This window comes from Vespa velutina, chromosome 2 (genome assembly GCF_912470025.1).
Source record: "Vespa velutina chromosome 2, iVesVel2.1, whole genome shotgun sequence".
Classification (NCBI taxonomy): Eukaryota; Metazoa; Arthropoda; class Insecta; order Hymenoptera; family Vespidae; genus Vespa; species Vespa velutina.
The window spans coordinates 15,627,547-15,650,713 of NC_062189.1; the positions used below are offsets into that span (position 1 = coordinate 15,627,547).

Genomic DNA, 23,167 nt, shown 5'->3' on the forward strand with positions numbered 1-23,167 from the left:
CGTTAGGTATATGTATATAAAATTAATATCAAATGTCAACAGGATTATTCCAAAAAAAAAAAAAAAAAAAACAAAAAAAAAACAAAAAAAAAAAAAAGAAAAAACATACAATGAATCAGAGAAATATTCGGACAATATTTCGAATTGAATTACTTTTTCTAAATCACATAAAGAACTCCGATATTTTTACTACGATATTAAAAATAAAATTAGTTAGAGATTAAGATTAAAATTAATCTATTAATTAATATTGTTAATATGGTAATTTGATAATATTAAGATTAATGATATGAAGAATTTTTGTTCCAACAACAATAAAAAATATAAAAAGCATTTCTAACATTTTTTTCTTTTTTTATTAACTTCTTTAAGTTATAAACATAACTAGAATTTTTGAATACTTGTATATACATACACATGAATATTTCTTTGATTTACTATACATATACATATATGTATTTTATATCGCATTTTGCAAGAGAAAGAGCTTTTCTCCCTATCGTATCAAGAAATAATTGACTGCGTTAACTGATTGCTACTGCGGAGTAGCTGAAGCTGCTAATTGGTATCATTATTTATGTGAAAATAACCCCTGAACTGTCACGCTTTGAATGACGACAAGGGGGATGATAACGAACGCATCAATTATGTAGGTAGGCGTTTAGGCATATTCTTGGGCGTGCTAATGCCGCTATACGGCCGTTGGTTAATTGAAATTGATCGCCATGAAAATGTCTCGAGTCGCTTTTACAAAAAAAAAAAAAGTTAGTCCTATCCTGTAATCATTTTTTCTTTCCTTCTTCGTTCCTCAATCAAAACGAACTTTAATGTAAAACGACGTGTCTTTCAAAACAATATTTTGTCATTGACCTTTAATATTTACCTTAATATTTTAATAAACTGAATATAATTATAATCCAAGGAAGTACCGTTAGAAGAAGAATTAGTTGAAATTGTAATTTAGAAAATATATAGTTAGTCATTTGTACAATCGTAACGGAATATTTGATATAACTTAGAGAGTAGATTAAGGTTTGACAAATCAAATTTACAAGTAGGATATTGGGTTTCTTTTGAAAATGTAACTTGGCACTAACGAGATGCATGTCTCTAATGATACATCAATTTGCTCGTTCTGTTACCAAGAATTTTCATCTCTCAAGCTGATTACTCGAGCAAGTTAATCAAGGATAGCGAGACTCAAGAGACTTGGGACCAAGTATATGTTGACTTATTACTGAGCGAATTATAAACGGAAACGTTTAATAGGCAAAACTCTTGATCATTGATAATTAAAGATCTATCCACATTTCCCTTCAAAATATCATTTTTAATCTATAATTACTTTAATAAGCAATATTTTGACAATTTCACGTTTTTTTTTTTTTTTTTTTTTTTTTTTTTTTTTTTTGTCATTAATATAATGTATCATTTTATAGAAACCGTTTAACGTATAATCGACGATAGTTAAAGAACAAAAAAAAAAAAAAGAAAAAACAAAAAAAAAACAAAAAAGAAACAAAAAATACGAGAAATGAGAAATATGAGAAGGACAGATAGAGATGGACGATAAGAGAGAAGGAAGGAAAAGAGAGAACACAATAATGATCATTCCACAAATTCTACACATACCGTGGAGATTGAAACGGTAACCATACTCTCGACGCTCTGATTCTGTACACCTTGAATTTATTATTGCATACACAATTGTTTTGTTGCATGGAACATACCGTAGCTATGATTATTCGAATGCATTGAATTCTTTCTCTCTTTTGATTATACATCGTAGTTTAACGATTACATGTACGTATACTATATATTATTAGAGCGATAAATTGATTTGATCTAACAAAATGAAGAAAATTATTATCGAGGAAAAAATTTATCTTCGAAATTAAATTTATTATGCGATATATCGATCTTTAATAATTTTATAATCATGTGAATTTCATTGATCAGTTCGTACAACTATACATATTAAACTTTCATAATTTTCATTTCTCGAATTTGACAGCGTTAAATATTAATTCGCTTAGCTTTGGATTTTAAGTTACCTTTCATTAAAAAATCAAAGGATTTGTATTAAAAAGTTACAAAACGTTAACGAAAAAATCAATATATCGAATCTAAGAAACGATTTATTACAATGAAAGTCATTTAATTTTTTTTTTTTTTCCTAATTTTTTTCTATTCGATAAAACTTATATTCCCTATAGATGTGTATAAATATTTAAGAATTTAATATATTTATAATAAAGTTTTAAAAAATGTGTAATATAAAAAAATCTTTTTAAAGAAAAAAGATAAAGAAAGAAAAAAAAAATAGAAGAGAAAAGATTTTAATTTCATTTGCAGATTAACAATAATACTTACATTATCGTATACTTGGACTTTACTTAAAAATTTAAAAGATAAACAGAGAAAAGAAGTAACTTTACTTTAGCAAATCCCACGTCGTTTGCCGTTTCTGTTTATCGCTCGACAATTACAGAGAAGAGATTCGCAATTATTACCATAATAAGCGAAATCAAAATGACCTGCCTCACATCAAGAGCGCCTGCTTCGCCAATTTAAGTATGGTGGCTTGTTTGAATAGCTTCTACTATCGTTATAGTAACCACGTAACAAGTAGAATTTATATAGAGAAAATTCTTTCGTTCATAAACCAAATAATATTAAAGAATGATTATTGTAAAAGATCATTATAATACGTTTTGCATTAGAAAATTTATCTTCAATAGGTTTACTAATAATTAAAATATGTGCATTAAATTAATGAGATTTCACAACAGATGAAATATAATTATTGAGTTAAAATAATCACAAATAATATAGTTCGAACGTAATAAATCTATGAATTTGATATCTTTGTATCGAGATATAATATTATAACAAATTTCTAAATATATATATATGTATATATATATATATATATATATGTATATAAATAATCTTATCGAATTGTAGACGTATCCCTTTGTACGTTGGTTCTTCGAAAGATCTGAGAGATTTAAGTTATTAACGTAACGGACAATGAACCCCCATATAGTCTCAAGGGAACCGTAAAATATTCGTGGATTTATCGTTTGAGAACGAAGCAAATATTAACGCAGCTTATTATTCCAAGCTAAAGAATTCACCCCTTGTTTGCTACCCACTTTGTACTCTAGACCGTCGAAGAGTAAAAGTGAATGAGAATAAGATAAAAGCTAATGCAAGAAACAATGTGGTGAACTCCGCCAATCATGATCCTTTAACAAGTTAGACGCTGATGTATAGCGACTAATTAGCTACCCGTCATTGTCTCTAATAAGGTATAACTTTATTTTTTCACATTAATTTAATGAATTTATGATTCCACGAGTTGTTCATTTTAACATTTAAACAAAGTTCATAGGATTGATATCGATAAATTTAGTGAAAATGTGAAAAAAAAAGAAAATGGCTAAACAAGATTCATATTGTTAGATAATTAACAATGAAATTAATTTAAAAAAAATTAAATTCGCACAATGAGAATTAAAGAATTGTTTTCTCGACGGTTGTACTTTTTGGTACTGTAATTAACCACGTAATTACGCACGGAGAAGTTGACATTGTAAAATGATCGTAACTTCGGCTCCATGTTGGACAAATGACCGTAGTTCATTAAGTACGTAGAAAATATAAAGTTGGTCGGTGAGAAAGGTACACATTATTGTTATTATGGGAGCACATAAGGTAGTATTGAGAACTATACGAATTAAGTTGCAACGTCTCTTGTTTCGTCCACGTATGTAGAAAATGTATGTATATATATATATATATGTATGTATGTATATATGTATATGTAATACGTTCGATTTCACTCATAGAACTAGCATACACGTTCTCCGTGAATCGCATGAAAATGCAGTTGCTTTGTAACGCATTAGAGGTAATACCCGTAAATAGATATGTACAAACAAAAGCGGGAACTATCATGTTAATTGAAATGGAGAAATATGAAGATTTATAGATAAACGTTTAAATCAAAAATCTTATATTCAGATTATTATTATTATTATTATTATTATTATTATTATTATTATATTACGATTTCCGTTTTCTAATTTCTTTTTTCTTGTTTTTTTTTTTTTTTATTCTATTTTTCATTTATAACTTTCGAACGTATAAGCAAATATACATTGATAATTAGCCTATCGTATTAATTTTGAACAAGATTAAATCGTAAAATTCGACGTAACGAGGAAAACCGTTTAAAATTAATTAACTTCGTGACATGTTCTAATCGCCGTCTGTCAGCGTCGCTGCCTTTAATTAGACAGCGAGTCACGGTAAAGTTTCGCAAAGACATCGACGCAGCTTCTCTCCGTGGCTCGTAAAACAAACGTCGTATATGACAGAACGGAGGCTGGATCGGCTAAACGACAATTTAACGATAGGAGGTACAAGTCGGTTAACCGTAATTGAGCTCCCTTGGTTTCAATAACTTTGCGCTACAAACAAGCCATAAAGTTTAGAAGTATGGAATATTGAAACAAAAGAAAACTTTATGCGACCATTGAGAACGAAAAATCGCTAGATCTTCAAGATCGTAAAGAACATTTTTTATATTGTTCCATATTCTTTGAATTATTGCGAAAAGCGAATAAATCGTTTAAATACAAACCATTTATAAATTTATTACATGAAAAATTGTATGATGAAAAAAATATTGGCGAACATACGAAAGCTTTAGAGAATATTTGATATAAAATGTCTTTTTGTAATTAATCTGATAATTTCAACAATGACGAAATCATTAGAATATATATATATATATATATATATGAATACATTTTAATAAATAACATAGAAAGGAAGTATCATATAATTACTAAATAATTGAAAAAAGAAAATGGAATAAGTACATATATTCCTCATTATTATTTTCGATAATGATTATTTAAATATTTTCTCTTTTGATAAACCAATCGGACGTAAAGGGATTAGAGAATATTAACGGAATCTTTATCATTTTCCTTGGAAACTATGAATTGCAGTTGACGAGAGATTCGAGCTTTCGTCATCGCGAAATGGTCGAGTGAAGCTATCGATCCCATTTAATTTGCTCGGCGAATGCGGCAAATGAAACGTCTGAAAGCGGAAGGACTTGGGCTAAATGAAATTTTCGTTGGCGCGCCACGCCGCATGACATGTCACGAGAGAAACAGAGGAAACGAAAGAGAGAGAGAGAGAGAGAGAGAGAGAGAGAGTCGACTTTTCGAAGAACACCTATACGAAGTCGCTGGTAGAAGAGGGAAAGAGAGAAAATACTCGCACGATGCGCGCAAGTTTAATCGACGTCGCTCTACCGTGCGCACACATCTACATACAAGCACACCTACGCAGTAGATTATTAATAAATCTTTCGCACCATTTAGAGCGAAGCGAAACAAGCGAGAAACAAAAAGACAATGACATCGAATAGAAGGCACAAAAGCATTCCCTTTTCCCTCTTCTCTATGCTAGTCTCGCGATCGTTGCCATCTCTACCCTTCGTGTCGGCTTCGTTACCGTCAGAATTTCTACATGGAATAGGTAGACGTCAGGTAGGAAAGAGTGAAAAAGAAATCTGATAGAAATTAATCGGCCATTTCCCTAGAAAATTCTTCTATCATGTGAAAACAGTCAAAATTGCGAATTTAAATCCGTTCTCGATATTTACGACAATAACAATACGGGGAGAAGTTTATGTTCCATAAAAAATTAATAGTTTACTAAGATCAAAAGTATGGATATTCTTTTTGTGATATTATATCTTCCAAATAAGATGATAAAGAAAAAGAAAAGGAGATAAAAAAGAAAAAAGAAGGAAAAAAAAATATAAGTATGTTATAGGAAAGAGAGAAAGAAAAAGAAGGAAATAGACAGGGGGAGGGAGTTTTCTTAGGATCCGACAACTCTTATCTTTTCGTTTTGCCTGGACGATGTCAAAGGGAGCTAGCCCATGAACATTTTACTTTGGAGGAAAAAGAAAGCTAACGGATATCGTTTATTGCATCGCCGTACCTATGGCTCGTATGGAATAAAATTGTTCCGTAACATTTTTCTCCGCGAACTTATGTCCCCTTATATAACATCGATTTTTAAAACTTTCTTTATAGAGAAATCATTTTACAATGATGAAAAATCTTGGCATTTAACTTATTATTCTCTCTCTCTCTCTCTCTCTCTCTCTCTCTCTCTCTCTCTCTCTCTCTCTCTTTCTCTCTCTTTCTCTCTCTCGCTTTCTCACTCTCTGTAATAGTTTATGGTTGTTTGTACGTATGCGTGAGTTCTTTGAAGAGAAGAAATTCTACGGTTGAAAGTCATTATCGGAAGAGCACATCATTAAACTTTAAAGTCAGTAGACACTTTTTGCCTCCACACAACGAACGATAAATACCCGTAGGAATTATGAATTACGAGATTCTGACTTGCTTTTCGAACTTTCTTAAAGAAGCGTTAACGCGAGTCGACGGACCTTCATCCGAGACTTCATAACTTCCTCGTGTTTCTCATTTTAAGCTATCCTCCTTTGGAAACTTGGTCTTTACGATGTTTCCGAACAGAGAATCGGATTAAAGTTGAAAAAAAAAAAAAGAAAGAAAGAAAGAAAGAAAAAAAGAAAAAAGGAAAAAAAAGAAAAGGAAAAAAGAAAAGGAAGAAAGAAGAAGAACCCCTTCAACAGCCTTGTGATTTCTATCGGCAACTATCCAAGGTTCAGTTTGGTATACAAAAGCTTGGATGATTGGATAAACTGATCAAATTATATTAGGCTTTTGACGGAGAAAATTAATTTATCCTTTTTATCGAATCTTATGAACTACCTTTCGAATTCCTTTAAGCAATCATTTTGTGGTTGAAATTGCGTGACAGTCGCAATTACTTTTGTAATTTCTTTTATAATACGATTCCTTCGATCTCTTCTATGATCCAATAATTGAATTGAATTCTTTTTCCTTCATATATACATATATATATATATATATATATATATATATATATATATATATATATCTTCTACTCGTTTTTCATTAGACATAGAATTATTCCCACTTTGGCATGATAGCTCACAGAGAAGATATTTCTTTCAATCGAATATTTACGATTTTCAAAGGAAATCTCTTTTATTTATTTTTTTTTTTTTGTTTTATTTTCCTCTTTATGACTTATGCTTATTGAAAATATCTCTCTATTTCAACGTATCTCCTTTCCTTTTTCCATTCTCTGTCTCTCTCTCTCTCTCTCTCTCTCTCTCTCTCCCCCCACCCTCTAATGTCAAAATAATTTAAACAAAAGAAAAGAAGAAAAAAAAAAAGAAAAGAAAAGGACAAAAAAAAAAGAATCATCCCTTTGGAATAATAAAAAAAAAAACGTAAGACGTCGCATTAAATAACTCAATCAGCGTGCTCACACGTATTCGATAAATCTACGAGAATATTCCTTTATCATGTCGACTCGCGCTGTTTGTCGCAAACACCTATACGGAAGCTGGACAACATCAAAGGTAGGAGAGATAATTGGTTCAGGCGATACAAGGAGGTAGGTTATACGTAGGGTGTTGCGAAGCTGACTGTTGGAAGCAGGGAAAGAGGGAGAGGAGGGAGGGAGAGATGAAGATTGCCAGGATTACGCAGGTGCTTGCAACAAACGCAATCACGATGGAGAAATTTCAGAGAGCTGACTATGTCGACGTGTCCATACATACGTAAGAACGAACTAGTATGCGAATATGCATTGGCCAAGTATGTATCCGCGCGCGCGTACGTGCATATGTATGTGTCTATATGTATGAGTACATGCTTACGCTTATAAGGCCATACATAGATTCCGATGCTTCCTAGATCCACCTTGAAGTTAAATAAGCGCCGAAGTAATTACAGCGAATGAACGATGATGTCGGAATCAGTAATTCAATTTCTTCGATCGATCGAGTGCCGCTTTTAAACTTAATTGGATGAAGCCGTTTCAAACAGGCATGCGATCTGAAGAATGTCAGAAACTTGGAATACGAGAAGCATCGAAAGATCTGGCTAAGGTCCGACGAGTTTCCCTTAAGGTTTATTAACAACGTAATTATAACCCTCCATCGAAGAACCTCACTTTCTCTTCTTCTATTTCATTCTATCCTCCTCTTCCTCTTTTCTATAAGTACTTCTTCCCCTTAATTTCCCATTTCCCTTTCAAACACTCATCGTTTGGTAGAAACCAAAAGAGAATATTTCTGAAGCGTATTTATTTCAAGGAAAACAGATTTCTTTGTACTAACTTTCCAATTTTAACCAGTTTGCGTTTCTTAATCGGTTTCCTTATCAATGATTAATAACAGCTGAAGCTTCTACTTCAGCAAGGCTTATTAAAAAGAAGAACGAACGAAGAAAGAAGGGACGAGTTTTCAATTGGACGGACCTCATTAACTTCTCGAAATTATCCTTTCCTTACAACGTTCGTTAAAACGTTAGAGATGATAATTTGGAAAAGAACCTTCAATTATAATATTATACATACATACATAACTACATGTATACAAACACACACACACACACACACATTTGTTGCTTGATAAAAGTTAATATTAATTTTTAATTCATCACAAGTATTACTTCGTCGATATGTTCGTTCAAAACCACGACTGAGGATGATAAGAGAATTCTAATCAATTAAGTATATGTGCCATTAATTATCCCACGAAGAATACAAGAGAATCTTCACGATACTTCGATTAACGTTCACATTTATTCGCCTATGATATACTTCCCTTGAAAACGAAAAAGAAAATTGATTCGTATGAAATGAAATTATCACGTCGGATGTAATCGTTCCTTTCGTCGTTGTCGTTGTCATAGTTTTCATTGCCATACATCGTAGTTACATGAATGATCGAAAGAATAGAAAAGAGAAGGGAAACTACGGTCCACCCTTCCTACAAGATTTCAGAAATATTATCAACGTTGGAGCAGGTCTCTCCGCGCCTGAGAACTCGATTATATCCCTGGGATTCGCGTTAGCAATGAGGGGTTAGATCGTCGGCAGTGAAAGTGCAGAGCTGTCGCGAAATAGGGTGGATTTACTCCGGGGTGAAAGAGAGACACATAGAGGGGCAAGAAGTGAGCTTTTATATATGTGTGTGTGCGTGTGTGTTTATGTGTAAGGATCAATGAGGAAGAGAGAAGGAGATAGCGTGTCTCGACTAAAAGTATGAAATTATTATGCCCGGGCATTTCTTCGACACAAAAAAGGACAAGCCCTCTTCTTCTCTTCCAACTAAGATGGATTATCTAGCCAAATCTAACCCAAAATGACCCTTCCCCTCTTTTCTCCAGTCTAGGTTTTTTTCGTCCGTTTCATCCCAGTACGATCCTCGACTCCTCACAGACTCTCTAAGTCGCTCGTTCAATCTCGACGTTCTCGTCTCTGCTCATCCTTGCTATTTTCTTTTCGAGAGGGAGCCAAAGAGAAAGGGAAAAAGAAAAAAAAAAAAAAAAAAAGAAAGGAAGAAAAAGAAAGAAGGAGAGACCGCAATAACATTTTTTTTTCTTTTTTTTTACAAGCCAACCCCCAGCTCCCTCTTTTCTTTTAATTTACATACAATTTCAGTGAAAGCAGTGGAGGAAATGACTCGTCGTACCTCGAACGACTTCGTTAGGATCCGTTCTCTGTAATCGATGATCCCGATAAGCCATGACATTAAAGAAGAGAAACTTCAACTTAACGTTCACCGGTTTGCTTTCATCCGGAAAAGGGACGAGGGAAATTATGTTAATGGCGTCAGAGAAAACGTATTCAGCTACTCGATAGATAGAGAAGCTCGACCGGTACGGAAGCGTGATAAATTTTCTAATACCTCGAAAGCATATATACCTATGAAACACAGGTACTATGTACTTTCCGTAGATTGTATGAGAGAAATGCCGTGGGAGAAACAGTACGCGTTACTATTAATATAGTAGTTACTACCGGTACCTGTCTCGCTTTGAAACTTTTATTACGCCAGTCTCTCTCCCTCTCTCTCTCTCTCTCTCTCTCTCTCTCTCTCTCTCTCTATCCTTTCATTTTAAGCTTATACTCTCGTAGTCTTTTTTCCCGAAGTTCCTTTTAAACTTAAAACGTGTAGATGACGTCGTATTACATGCGTACGTATATATATATATATATAAATATACAGAAGATACGCCATCTGTAACTATAATAATTGCTTTCGATAAAACGTCATAAAAATTGTTTAATCCGAAAATGCAAAATATTTTGATTATCAAAAAATTATTATCATCTCTTTCGAGATATCAAGCTCATAGATATTTTCATTTTTTCTTTTTTTTTAAGTAGATCAATCGATATATTTTAATACGAAAATTGCATAGTGTAATGTGAGATTAAAAAAAAAAAAAAGAAAAAAGGAGAGAAAGAAAAAAGAATGTAAACAAAGAAAAACTGGAAACGGGATCTCTACTTATTGATAAGACATCATTGATTTTCTGTCACATCGAGCGTATCAGTGATTGTCGACGTAACAAGCTGACTCTGAAGCTTTTAGGCTTTCAAAAAATCCCAATTCCTTTCTGCCTGTAAAACCGAATCGAAAAAAAAAAGGAAGAAACGTCGGTATCATTTCTATTCACTTTCTGCACTCATGCGATCAAACCTTCGTTGAAAATTTGTTCCATCAAAATTAGAAAAAAAAAAGGGAAAGAAAAGAGAAGAAAGAAAGAAAAAAAAAAAAAAAAAAAAGAAAGAAAAAGCAACTAAAATTTAACGAGAACGCAAACATTGTTGAGACAATTTTTTTTCTCAAAGAAATATATAATTTCAATAATGTTGGATTTCGAAGATATAGTATCTAAACTTTTTTCTATGCTTGAAAAAAATAAACTATGTATTTCGAACGGTAGAAAATATATGATGAAGAATTCGGCTAGCAGATTTCTTACTTTATGAATCAGAGCAAGTACTTTCCTGAAATTTATTCGACGCAGTAAAACCACCCCAGCCCTTTCGATACAGCCTCGCCGCGTTATGGCAAGTATCCAGGATCGGAAAGTCGTTATTCCGCCTATAAATTAACATCGGCGGTCACTTACATGGGAGAGCAGCATTATGGCTCTCGGAAGAGTCAAATTCTTTGGCAAATATTGGCGAAGATACGGAGTTTAAAACGACGTGTACCTCTCATAGATCGTTTCGTACATTAAGCGAGCACGATTCTCAAAATGAGAGAAATGTGTCTTGTCATACATAAGAAATATTGTCTAACATGAAATTATATATTTCGAACCATTAAGTATTATATGATATATCATTTAATCCGCAATGTACAGACAAATTGAGATAAAGACTTTTGGGAAACATTAAGAAAAGAGATTAAAATTAATTAACGTGAATTAGCTTGAATTCAAACAAAAAAAAAAGAGGGAGAGAGAGAGAGAGAGAGAGAGAAAGAGAATGAAACAAAATCAGACAAATCGAAAAGAAAACGCGAAAGAAGGATTGAGGTTAAGAGCGAATAAAGATAAAAGAAAAGAAGAAATGAAGAAAAAAATAAAAATAAAAAAGATCTCGCTGTAGTTAAAACAAACTGACGTTTCAGCTCGTATGTAGGTCAGCGTAACAGCGTTGGATAAAATATTATAAAGTCGAAGAAGAAAAAGAAGAAAAAAAGAGAAACAAAAAAAAAACAAAAAAAAAAAAAAAAGAAACAGGACAATACATATCGCCGTTCATAAGTACGATGCAATTTAGGTTAACAATAAGTATAGGACAAGCGCGACAAGCAATCTGAGAAAAGATCGATGATAGGATATTTGAGACTATGTCGCATTACGAAAGAAATAATTACGAAAATAAATAAATATTCCCTTAATTAACGTTAGGTAATTGGAGGCCGCAGTAATTTACTATCTTGATAAGATGAAAAAGAAAAAAAAAAGAAAAAAAAGAAAAGAAAATGGGAGCAGCTGACGAAGTAAAGAGGTTCTTTCGATTCGTGGCACGATTTCGATCCGATAGAGGTCGTCGGTTCCAATAGATAGGAACGTATTCGTGAACGCTCGAGACGAAAAGTAATTTTTTTGAGGATCGAATGACGTCCCGGTAGTACGTCATTAACTGTGGAAATGTCGTTTGAGAGGAACGTTAACGTTGTCCGTGCTCGGAAAGGCATGCATTATCTCTCTGAAACGTAATTTCGTTTTCGGTATAGATCGCCGAGGACATGGCCGCATCGTGTCACACTTGCACATCTATCTACCCTTACACTTTGCTTTTATTAAGAGACACGCTGGATCGTGATAAAAAAAAGGAGAAAAAAAAGAAAAAAAAAAGAAAAAAAAAAAAAAGGAAAGAGCTATTTCATTCTCATATCAAGAGAAGTTGATCTTCCCTCTTCTTCCTCGTCTCTCTCTCTCTCTCTCTCTCTCTCCCCCCTTTCTCTCTTTCTATTTTCATTTACTACTCTTTTTATTCCTATTTCTTTTTTCCCTTCGGCTAGTCTCGCTATACTCCAAATATGCATTTAAATTTATCTCACGTCGTTTCGCGAGAACCTAATTGTGTCGTCGAGAAGTCATTAAGGCTTGCTTGTCGCTGCTACTTCCTTTGACTCCGATACGATGGAGTACTAACATTCTACTCTATGCGAGTTCATTCAAAACGAAGAAGATATCTCAATACAATACGTTAGTTTCCCTACTTCAAGTTGTATATCCACAGCTTATATGTTATTGATCAGACGAATCTATCATATGAAATAAATAATATAAGAAATCATCATTTCTTCTTCCTCGTTCACTTTTTCTAAATAATTTATTTGCTAACTCTAAAGATTTGTTAACCTCACATTTGAGCAAAACGTTTGGATAATTATTCAAGTTAGCCCTCCCTCAGAAGAAAATCCATTTTCCTAGAAAACGACATCTCTCATGCAAATCCATTCCGTCTGAAGAGATGCATCAAATTCCCTTTATCTTTCGATCTAGATAATGCACAAACGATAAGAGCCGTTCGTTCGCATCCCCTTATCCGGTCCGATCATTCGAGATTCTCAAGGAGATCAAAAAAGAAAAGAAAGAAATAAAAAAAAGGAAAGAAATAAAAAAAGAAAGGGAAAAAAAAAGAGAATGTAGAAAGCAACATTTCCGAAGGAAAAATCTCAATATACATGTAATGTTTCCATGGACGATTCTGTAACAAGACGATGTAATCAAATTCCTTAGCGTATTTTATAGTTAACCAGCCGTTAGAAGGATCGATTTAATTTGCATGAATATAGCCGTGCAAAGCGTACCTGCTAATGACTACTACGATAAAACAAGTTTCTTCTAGAGGCCATAAAAACGTTAATTGGTTATAGAGTCATCGCGGAGCTGAACATTTTTATTTTATTTTATTTTTTTTCTTTCTCCTTTTTCGATCATCTCTATTTCATTGTAATAACACGGTAAATAAAATAAAACGAGTTTATGGTGTTATTATCAAGGTAAAACATCTGGAAAAACTATTTTTCAAACATTAGTATGCAAATAAGTATTAATACACGAACAAACGAATAAAATAACGTCAGCCAGTTTAATGACAATTTGCAATATTAAATCCTCGACTTTCCGATTTCATAAAGGATAAAAATGTAGATCCATAGTCAGTGGAAAAGCAATATCATGGGAGATCAGTGTAATGTAATAAATGCATCTATATGTAAAATAATAAAAGAGAATACTTCGAAATGGCATAACCGAGAAAGGAAAATCCAATGAAAGAACTTTTTTTTTTATCCGTGAGGAGCTTTAAAAAGGAACCAAAAAGAATGCAATGAGAACGAAACGATGGTTGGTGGTCGGCTTAAATTTCGTTGCGATCAAATAACCTCGATGAAAACCGGAAAACCGTTATTAAACTTGAAGAAGGACTTCCGGCCGATGTAGTCGTGTACGTTCACACTTACACATTCTCGAGAAAGCTCCGATTATATTTCGAATGTAGCACAAATCGGATTAACTTGCATTTGTGTAAGATCTTCAAGAACAAAGACCATCCCCTAAAGGCAAAGCTCCTCTTTCTTTTTCTCTCCCACTTTCTCACTTTATCTCTCTCTTTCTCTTTCTCTTTTGCGAGTTAAATGCAGCAAATCGCAACGTCCGATCCGACGTCTTTTACACGTACGCGCGTATGCGCGTGTATACACACATATGGACACATAAACGAAAGAGATAAGAAAGCTTAAGAGAGATCTTTCTCTCTCATTAGCAAAGAAGCAAACACGAAAAGGGTTACATTTTCATAAAATATATCATTTCTTTTTATTAGCTTCTTATGATATTTCTTTTTTTTCTTCTTTTCTCTCCTTTCCCATTCCCCTTCCTATCTCTACCTATTTTACATTATTCACGAACAATTTTACATTAGAATAATTCATTAAATCTGATATTATAAACCTCTTCCTATTAAATTAACTATTATTGAAATATACATTTAGTAACCCTGAGAGAATGAAATAATTTATACCGCTGGAGGGTAGATTTAGAACATCGTACTAAAGTCATTCGGTCGTTTGGAATAGGTATATTTCTCTAATCCGGGTTAAGGTAAAATCGTAGCTGTACTCTATACTCGTGTTACCCTCATTGAAGTATGCCAAGTAAAATCATTTCGATGAATTCACTGGGTTCTCGACAAAACAAGGATTTTGGAAAATCCATCCCTCTGCCATGGTATTGTTTTGAAATGAGGGAACGCCAAAGCGATGGGGTTCTTGAAAATCCACGAAATTCAGAAAATGATGGTAATTATAACGAAGAAATAATACTTTAGTGACGTTATAATCGCATGAGACAAGAAACAGAATTGAAAAGGGTAAAAGAAACAAGGAGAGAGACAGACAGACAGACAGACAGGCAGAGAGAGAGAGAGAGAGAGAGAGAGAAGAGAAATGAAAAATGTACATAAGATCGAAAGAAATAGAAAGAGAGACAGCTGGAAGAGGTAACGCTTATCAACGATAAAGAAAGAGAAAGAGAAATATAGAAAGAGAGAAAAAGAGATAGAGAGAGAGAGAGAGAATCAAGTCGCATACATGAAAAATCTAATAAGAGAAAGGGAGATCTTGAGAGGAAGATGAGCGAGACCTTTTGGAATAGGTACAGAATGAAATGGTTCCGAATGGAAAAATCGAAAGAGAGAAAGAGACAAAAGTACATATACATAGAAGGAAGGAAAGAGAAGGGACGCTAAAACTAGGCGGACGAGCGTAGAACGAACACAGAACAAAGTATAAAGAGAGAGAAAGAGAGAAAGAAAGAGAGAGAGAGGGGGGGGAGAAAGGGAGAAAGGGAGAAAGGGAGGAAAGCAAGGTTGAAACGCAGTCGGTAGAGATAGGAGAAAACGACGGCACGGATACAATATAAATGATCCCGTCTACGTTTCCGGCACCTCGTACCCAACCCCGTATCAACCCTGTACCAACCTCCATTTACATATCTGTATTATTCAAGCGCGACTGTTATTCAATTTCTACGCAAGTCGCAAATGCATTATTATTTTACCGAAGCCGCGTGCATCCATGAACACAGACGAGAAGCAGACGTGCAAGTTTAAAAAAAAAAAAAAGAAAAAAAAAAGAAAAAAAAAAAAAAGAAAAAAAAAAAAAAAAAAAAAAAAAAAAAAAAGAAAGGAAAAAATAAGAAAAAAAAAAAAAAAAAAAGAAAAAAAAAAAAAAAAAATAAAAGAAAAAGGAGACTACTCAGGCAGTAAGAAGCTTTTGCGTTTTCTCTTCGCAGTCGAAAAGGAAGAAAAATAAAAAGGGTTGTGAGAGAACGTGCATCGTTGAAAAGCTTCGCGCTTGACCTTGAGCTTTCTCTCTTCTTCCTCCTCCTCATCCTGCTCCTTCTCCACCTACTCCTCCTCTTCTTCTTCTTCTTCTTCTTTCTTTTTCTTTCTCTTTTTAATCTTAGCAGCACAGAAGCGACCACGCTTACTCATTATTATTCTTCTATTTTTTCTCGAGCGCGCTTTGTTTATACATTTTTTAAAAAACAGACTACCTTCGTATTAATAATCGTGACCGCTTGGGTCGAAGCTATTTGCAAATGCCTATGACAATTGGTTATTGCAATGACATTTGTAAGATAAAAGTTCTACTCATTTGAAATAATTCAATGTTTTCATTGATTTCAACTGAATACAAAATAATCGAAACAATCCGAATCAGTAATCAAAATCGTGAATCAACGACAAACCAACGAAAAATAAATATTTCCGGCGAGAGTGTAATCGAATGAAAAATCAATAAACCTGAAAAGAAAAAAAGAAAAAAAAAAAAAAAAAAAGAAAAAAAAAGAAAAAAAAAAAAAAGAAAAATTGAAACATTATGTACATACGTCGACCGATAACATCAATCGATTCGAAATTTGGTATTTTTCAATGTACAGATTCATTTCAAAGAAATTTAAACTTCGATAAGTTAATAAACTACCGACAAGGGAAGAACATCAGGGAAAGCTTTAGATACGGTGAGACCTGCTGGGCAAGCACTCACTCAAAGAGTCCTGCGTACCATTTGTATACCTTATAACGAGTTCTGATAGCACCAGTAAGAGTGTGTACTTGAACTCGCTGAATGTCTCTCTTTTAAATGGTCGACTCTCACTTCTCCGGTTTATTCGCTTGGAAAGAGAACGAGGGTCTCTCTCTCTCTTTTTCTCTGTATGTATATATATATGTGTGTGTGTGTGTGTATGTGTGCGCGCATGTGCGTGTGTGCGTAGAAGACGAGAATTTCACGTGGAAATGAGAAACGAAGAGAAATGGAGAGGGAGGGGGAGAGAGAGAGAGAGAGAGAAAGAGAGAAGGGAAGAAGATTCGACGTGCGGCGAAACAGCGAAAGGGATAAACTGTGAAAAGGAAAGAAAACGAAGAGGGAGAAGAAGAGAGAGAAAGAGAGAGAGGAATAGTCGAAAGGTCCTTTGCACGTTAATGGTTACTCATCGTTACTGAAAGAGCCATCGTATCGTTGCCGAGACGCAAGGAAGGAAAAGAAGAGGCCGGAAAAGAGGAAGGCTAATGTTCGGCTTTTCTGCTCGATACTTGAACAACGATAAATATCTTGTGAAGGGCTCTTTAAAAGTCATGCTTTTCTGCCTACTGCGAAGGAAATACCCTAAACTTCGTGATATCTTTAAAAGCACGTACCTACAAGCACTACCGCGTCTTTATCAAGGCCTTAAACTCTCTTCTTACATAATACTGAACTCTTTCTATAGAGGGTGTCGAATTATTTTATATATTTTCTCTTGAAATTTGTTTATTATTATTTTGGAATAAAATGAAAGAAGAAAAGGAAAAAAGAAAAAAAGAATATATATATATATATATATATATATATATATATATTATTTATATATGTATCTACGTATATATATATATATACTTCGTATATATAGATATATATGAAAGAAGAAACCAATTTTGATCGTCAGGGAAAAAAAAAAATAACTATCCAAATGAAATCGAGCGCACGAGCACGATTTGATTTTCGTTCGAGTTCGAAACGAGCGACGATCTACGAAGATATAACCAAAGGAGATAGAAACGGAGAAATAAAGGGGTCGGGGGTAAGGAGGGAGGGAGGAGGGAGGGTAAAGGAAGCGAGGAGAAGTTCTGGAATCAGAAGGCTGCGATCGTGACAAAACGGTTAGGATTCGCGAGATCCTTCGAACGTCCATATTTTAGCGGCGAAGCTCCGTGGATATCGAAGGCGAAGGGTTGCTTGCTTCGGTGGCAGAACGTCGAATTGGTTTGTCCTGGAATCGTAGGAAAGCCATAGCGAGTCGCAATTTGATGGAAGGAAAGCGAACGTGCCGGCGATTCCGTCTAAATTGGCGCGTCGGGTTCGGATAAACTTCCTGGCCGATGCTCGAAGAAGAACGACGAAGACGGAGATAGACAATAAAGGCAAAGAGCGAGAGAAAGGATAGATCAAGGAAAAGGAAAGATATAAACATAGAAGACAAACGTATGGTCGTGATCGTTCGAGCAAACGTTGGATGTAAATTCTGCCATTTACTACGCTCCAAGAATCTGGAGACAAAACTGTTTTCGATCCGATCATCATTGTTCCTTCCATTATTGCATCGTACGGAACAAACAAAAAAGGAAACTTTCTACAATGAAAGAAAAAAGTTTGTTCGTACGAATATCAAAGTAGTTGCTACTTGTTTTATCCTGAAAACGAAAAGGATACGCTTAAGCGACGTAAAAGCATAGGAACGGAAGGCCAAGTTATAAACGTGAGTGGTAAACGTGATTGTTTCGTTATAGCGCTTGAAAAAGCAAGGATAAAATCGTGACGAGAAATTCACGACAAAACGTATCCATTTCATTTTACTTAAACGATACGTGGACATCATTTTTAAACTTACTTTTACACTCTTTCATAAATTTATTTACGATGATTATACATATTTGTTGATATCGATTTTTACGCGACGTTTATTATCTCATACGTCCAGTTCTTTTTCTATTTCTTTTTCTTTTTCTCGAAAGTACCATTCATTCTTATTTTTTTACATTATAACCATCGTCGACTGGTAAAATTAGTAGGAAAAGTTTTTACGGAGTTCACTCATAACAACGGTTTTCGCGGTAAGGTAGAACCAATTATAAAAGTTCCGTACACGATTAGATACCTTTTCTCTGGAGACACTACATTTCCTTTATCTCTCAAGAATGTAAAAATAGTAATGATATATGTATATAAGTACGTTACTATATTATTTTTATTATGAAGTCGCAATATTTCATAAATAAAAGAAAAGAAAAGAAAAGAAAAGAAAAGAAAAGAAAAGAAAAGAAAAAAAAGAAACAAAGAAGATAACATTAGTCAATGATTCTGTATCGTGAAATCAAAAGAAAGAATATATATATTGAATACAACAATATACAGGATAACAATTTACTGAAACGTGTTCTGTCATACAAATATATATACTCGAATGTAAACAACGAGAGTCTGTGTGGGATACATAACATTTGGCCTTCATACGGTTCGGTGAGATCGTAGAGAACGTATTTTAGTATTCAGACATAAATCATTTACATACGTAGAAATTTAAATAACATATATATATATATATATATATATATATATATATGTGTGTGTGTGTGTATACGTATGTTAAGATTAAAATTCTCTGTCACTTTTATTCTCTATGCATATTTTTACAAGGAATATATAACATTAAACGACATGTAACGTTTAATTTCAATCTGGAAATATAAATCGTCTCGTCTGATCCATCGTAAGAAATAAAAAAGGCAAGTGTCACTTACAGGAATTCGAAGAAAAGTACTTTCATGAAGTGTAAAACTTGCACGTTCGTTCCTAGGAACGCTTTGAAAGCATTAGGAGGGTATGGAAGGACAAAGTAGAAGAAAAATCGACGAGTGGGTAAACAAATAAGTAAGGTTATTTGAAAGGGAGCACACCCTATTTTCATCCGCACACCATTTGAGGAAGTTCCAGCGCATAGAATATCGCCTTTCGGCGCGTTCTGCGTACGAATGCGTATACATTCACGAATAGGAAAGAAGGGGAGATAAAAAGAGAAGGAGAAGGAGAAGGAGGAGGAGGAGGAGGAGGAGGAGGAGGAGGAGGAGGATAAGAAGAAGGAGGGAGAGACGACAAGGATGAACCGCAAGTTTCCGTCTAAAGTGTTAAGTTATGGAGCGCGGTTTCAGAAATCCGTGGAAGAAGAAAAAGAGGGATGAGAAAAAGAAGGATGAAGTAGAGCCTTCAGACATATGAGGACGATCGCTCGTCGTTGAGTGAAAGAGAGAGAGAGAAAGAAAAAGAGGGATGCAAATTTTTCTTGGTCTGACTCCACAATTGGTTAGACTTCCAATTCGGTCTTCATTCGTCAAACCTTCGACCTTCCAAGTGAAAGAAGCTTAGAAGACTTTTTTATTCTTCTCCACCGTTCCTTTTCTAATCTATATCTTTCTTCTATTACTTTCTTTCTCTCTCTCTCTCTCTCTTTCTCTCTCTTTTTTATTCCTCCGCTATTCCTCCTCATTCGTCACGTATTCGGACTAACAAGTTAGAATCGTAGCCGGGAGGTAAAAAAGAAAGAAGAGGATAAAGAAAGAAAGAAAAAAATCGCAAGCAAACTGAAGCACATCTTCCTTCGCCCTTTTCCACTCCTCTCAGAAACACCATTGCTGTTTCTGGCGCCTGCAGGAACGAATCCGATGAAATGGGTATATTTCGTATATATGTATGAGTTTCTCTGTACTCTCGGTGGACGTGAATAAATAAAGAGCTTTTCGAAGAACGAAAAAGAAACGAAAATACTCTACTCCGCTATAAGTTTGACTATCTAGAATTCGCCATAAAAGACTATATAGAATTATATATTATAATAATAGTTAGATGAAAAAAACGTCTGACGAATTATTCTTAATCCTTCTTATCGTATTATTTGTACTTATAGATTCCATTATAAGTCTTTACTTCATACGAACCAAAAAATTAATGATACAATCATTAACCATTTCGAGAGAACAGAGGAAGTATAATTTCTGATCTAAATAGTTAACTTCTAAAGTAAATAGTTAAATAAGTAAACGTCATATGGGAAATAGTTGTAACGATTTGTTAAATACTATAATTAAGCTAAATATTATAAATACTATAATTAGACACTTTATGAATTTAACCACAAAACATTAGTACTCATTAATGAACACCGAACGAACGTTTAATATTGTACTTATAAATTAGTATAATTTAAATCAATAAATATTGAATTTATGTAGGATATTTATTATTTCAACAATTTATTCGGTAAGTATCTAATATGTGAGTCGGATTCGCAGATATTTCAATAAAGTAAAATATACAAGAGAAGGGGAATAAAAAAGAAGAAAGAAAAAGAATAGATACAAAGAGACATATCAAAATGAAAGGAATAACGCAAAGCAAAGGGGATGGAAGAGAACGTAAAGAGACTAGACGGAGGTAACATGTTCGCGATGTGTATCATGTGTGTTTCGTAATTAGACTCACAAAGCTTTCGGGGAGGTATGTAGGAGGTCACAAATATAGCGCCGCAGACTGGTATGATGAAACGCAGCGTGTAAACCACAAACTGTACTAACGAATTTACCGATTCAGCCAGTGTAAGTCGACCAAATTACGAATCTACGCGTCGACAATGAAGGGAACGAGTTGCGAAAGATTAATGAAAAACATTTACTTCGCCTGGTAAAACCGTCTAAAGAATGGATGCGAAGTGAAAAAAAGAGAGAGAGAGAGAGAGAGAGAGGGAGAAAGTGAAATAAAACAAAAAGAAATGTTCCACCGTGATTAATTTCTTTATCGTTTTTTCTTTAGATTTTCTTCTCGTTACTTTTTCTTTCTTTTCTTTTTATAAATAGTATTAAATATCTATCTCTTATAAATTCATAATATTAAAATAATATAAAGATAAAAAAATTAAATTAATTAATTGTAAGATTTTTGATAACGAATGATACGATGAACTGCTTACGTCATAAAATAAAACTCTCTGGATGTCACCAGAGTTGTTTTAAATAAACTCCATGTTGCCCGGACAGAACGGTAGCTGCCAGTGACGCGAACTAGCCGTAAGATATAAAAGAGGGATTAACATTTAACGACTTCACCGTTTCACTGGCACCTACACAGACCGAACCGATTTATGCTAGCGATGTAGTCGTAGTTACGCGTCAAGCGATAGAAGAAAACAGAGATAAAGAAAGAAAGATAGAGAGAAAGAGAGAGAGAGAGAAAGAGAGAGAGAGAGAGAGAGAGAGAGAGAAAGCATCGTTAGCGCGAGCTATCCGAGGGAGAGAAAACGAAGAGAAAACGAAAGAAAGAACAAGAGGAGTAAGAGGAGTACGAGTTGTAATTCATAACATCGTAACCATTTTTTATCGTGACGACATTCGTGAGAAAGGGAAGATGAAAAGAAAGTAAACGCGATGCCGCAATCCATGTAAACGAGAAATTATGAGTGTGGTAAAAAGATAAACTATGGCTAATTGACGAACGCACTCGAAATCATCTATATGCTCTTTTATCTTTAGGCTTTAAGATCGAATAATAAAAAGAAAAAGGTAATATAATGAAAATTTGTGAACAAGTTTATTCTATTGAATATAGAACATTTGAAATAAATATCAATTGATAATTATATATATTGTATATGTAATACATACATATATATATATATATATATATATATATATATACATATATATGTTTCTTATATTATTGAATTATTATTAACGACAATCGATAAAGAAATCACTAGCAAGTATGGAAATATGATAGCTATGATCGCAGCCTCGTTACTCTAATGATATTTCTTTTTGAATTTACTAATATAATAACCACGAAAATCACAAGGCAATATCTTTTTATACGCTACGTCGATTCATATATTTACATAGGAAATCATTAATGCTTAACGAGCAATTCTTATATTACGTAATGTTCTTATCTTGTTGTTCGAGGATGTACCTACTAGAACAAGAATCGGATCATTTTACGTGCCGCTCTATCGTTAAAAACAAACAAGAGATAATAAATAATATAGAATAGTCAGGATAGGTAGAATATTTGTGAATAACATGAAAAATTATTGCGTATTGAGGATCAAAAATGTCCTCTGGTCATAATAAATCGGTATATGTGTATGCGTATGCGTGTACCATATGACAAAGGCAATTTTAGAAAAGATGAAAATATTTAGAATGGGACCGGTCCATTGTACGACCGTATAGATATAATAAAACGGAGATAAATGCCGAACGAGAAAGGACGTAGTTATTCGTACATAAATTAGAAGTGTGAAATAAATACCAGCGGCGCGTTTAATTAAATTTTGTCTCATGATATATGTCCCGGTTATTACACACTGTTACTGCGAAAGCTCCCACGAATAAAATCAGCTATTTATATATTTTGCAGAATTTAATGTCTTTGGGAAAAATAAAGTCTCGATTTTGACTTTAACTTCTAACAAACGAAATAGATTGTACTCTTTGATCATACAATTCATTAAATAATAATTAAAATTAATTTACGTACCTTTTGTTCTGATCAAAGGGACGTCGAAACATCAACGAAAAAACGCGAGGGATAGAAAATTAG

At 33.8% G+C, this 23,167-nt stretch overlaps 1 protein-coding gene across 10 annotated transcripts in view; it reads right to left on the reverse strand.

The window, feature by feature from the left end:
- The window catches only part of LOC124946645 (protein timeless homolog), a 177,787-nt gene that overhangs the window by 137,535 nt on the left and 17,085 nt on the right, over positions 1–23,167 (reverse strand). The gene's annotated exons all lie outside the window — the stretch shown is intronic.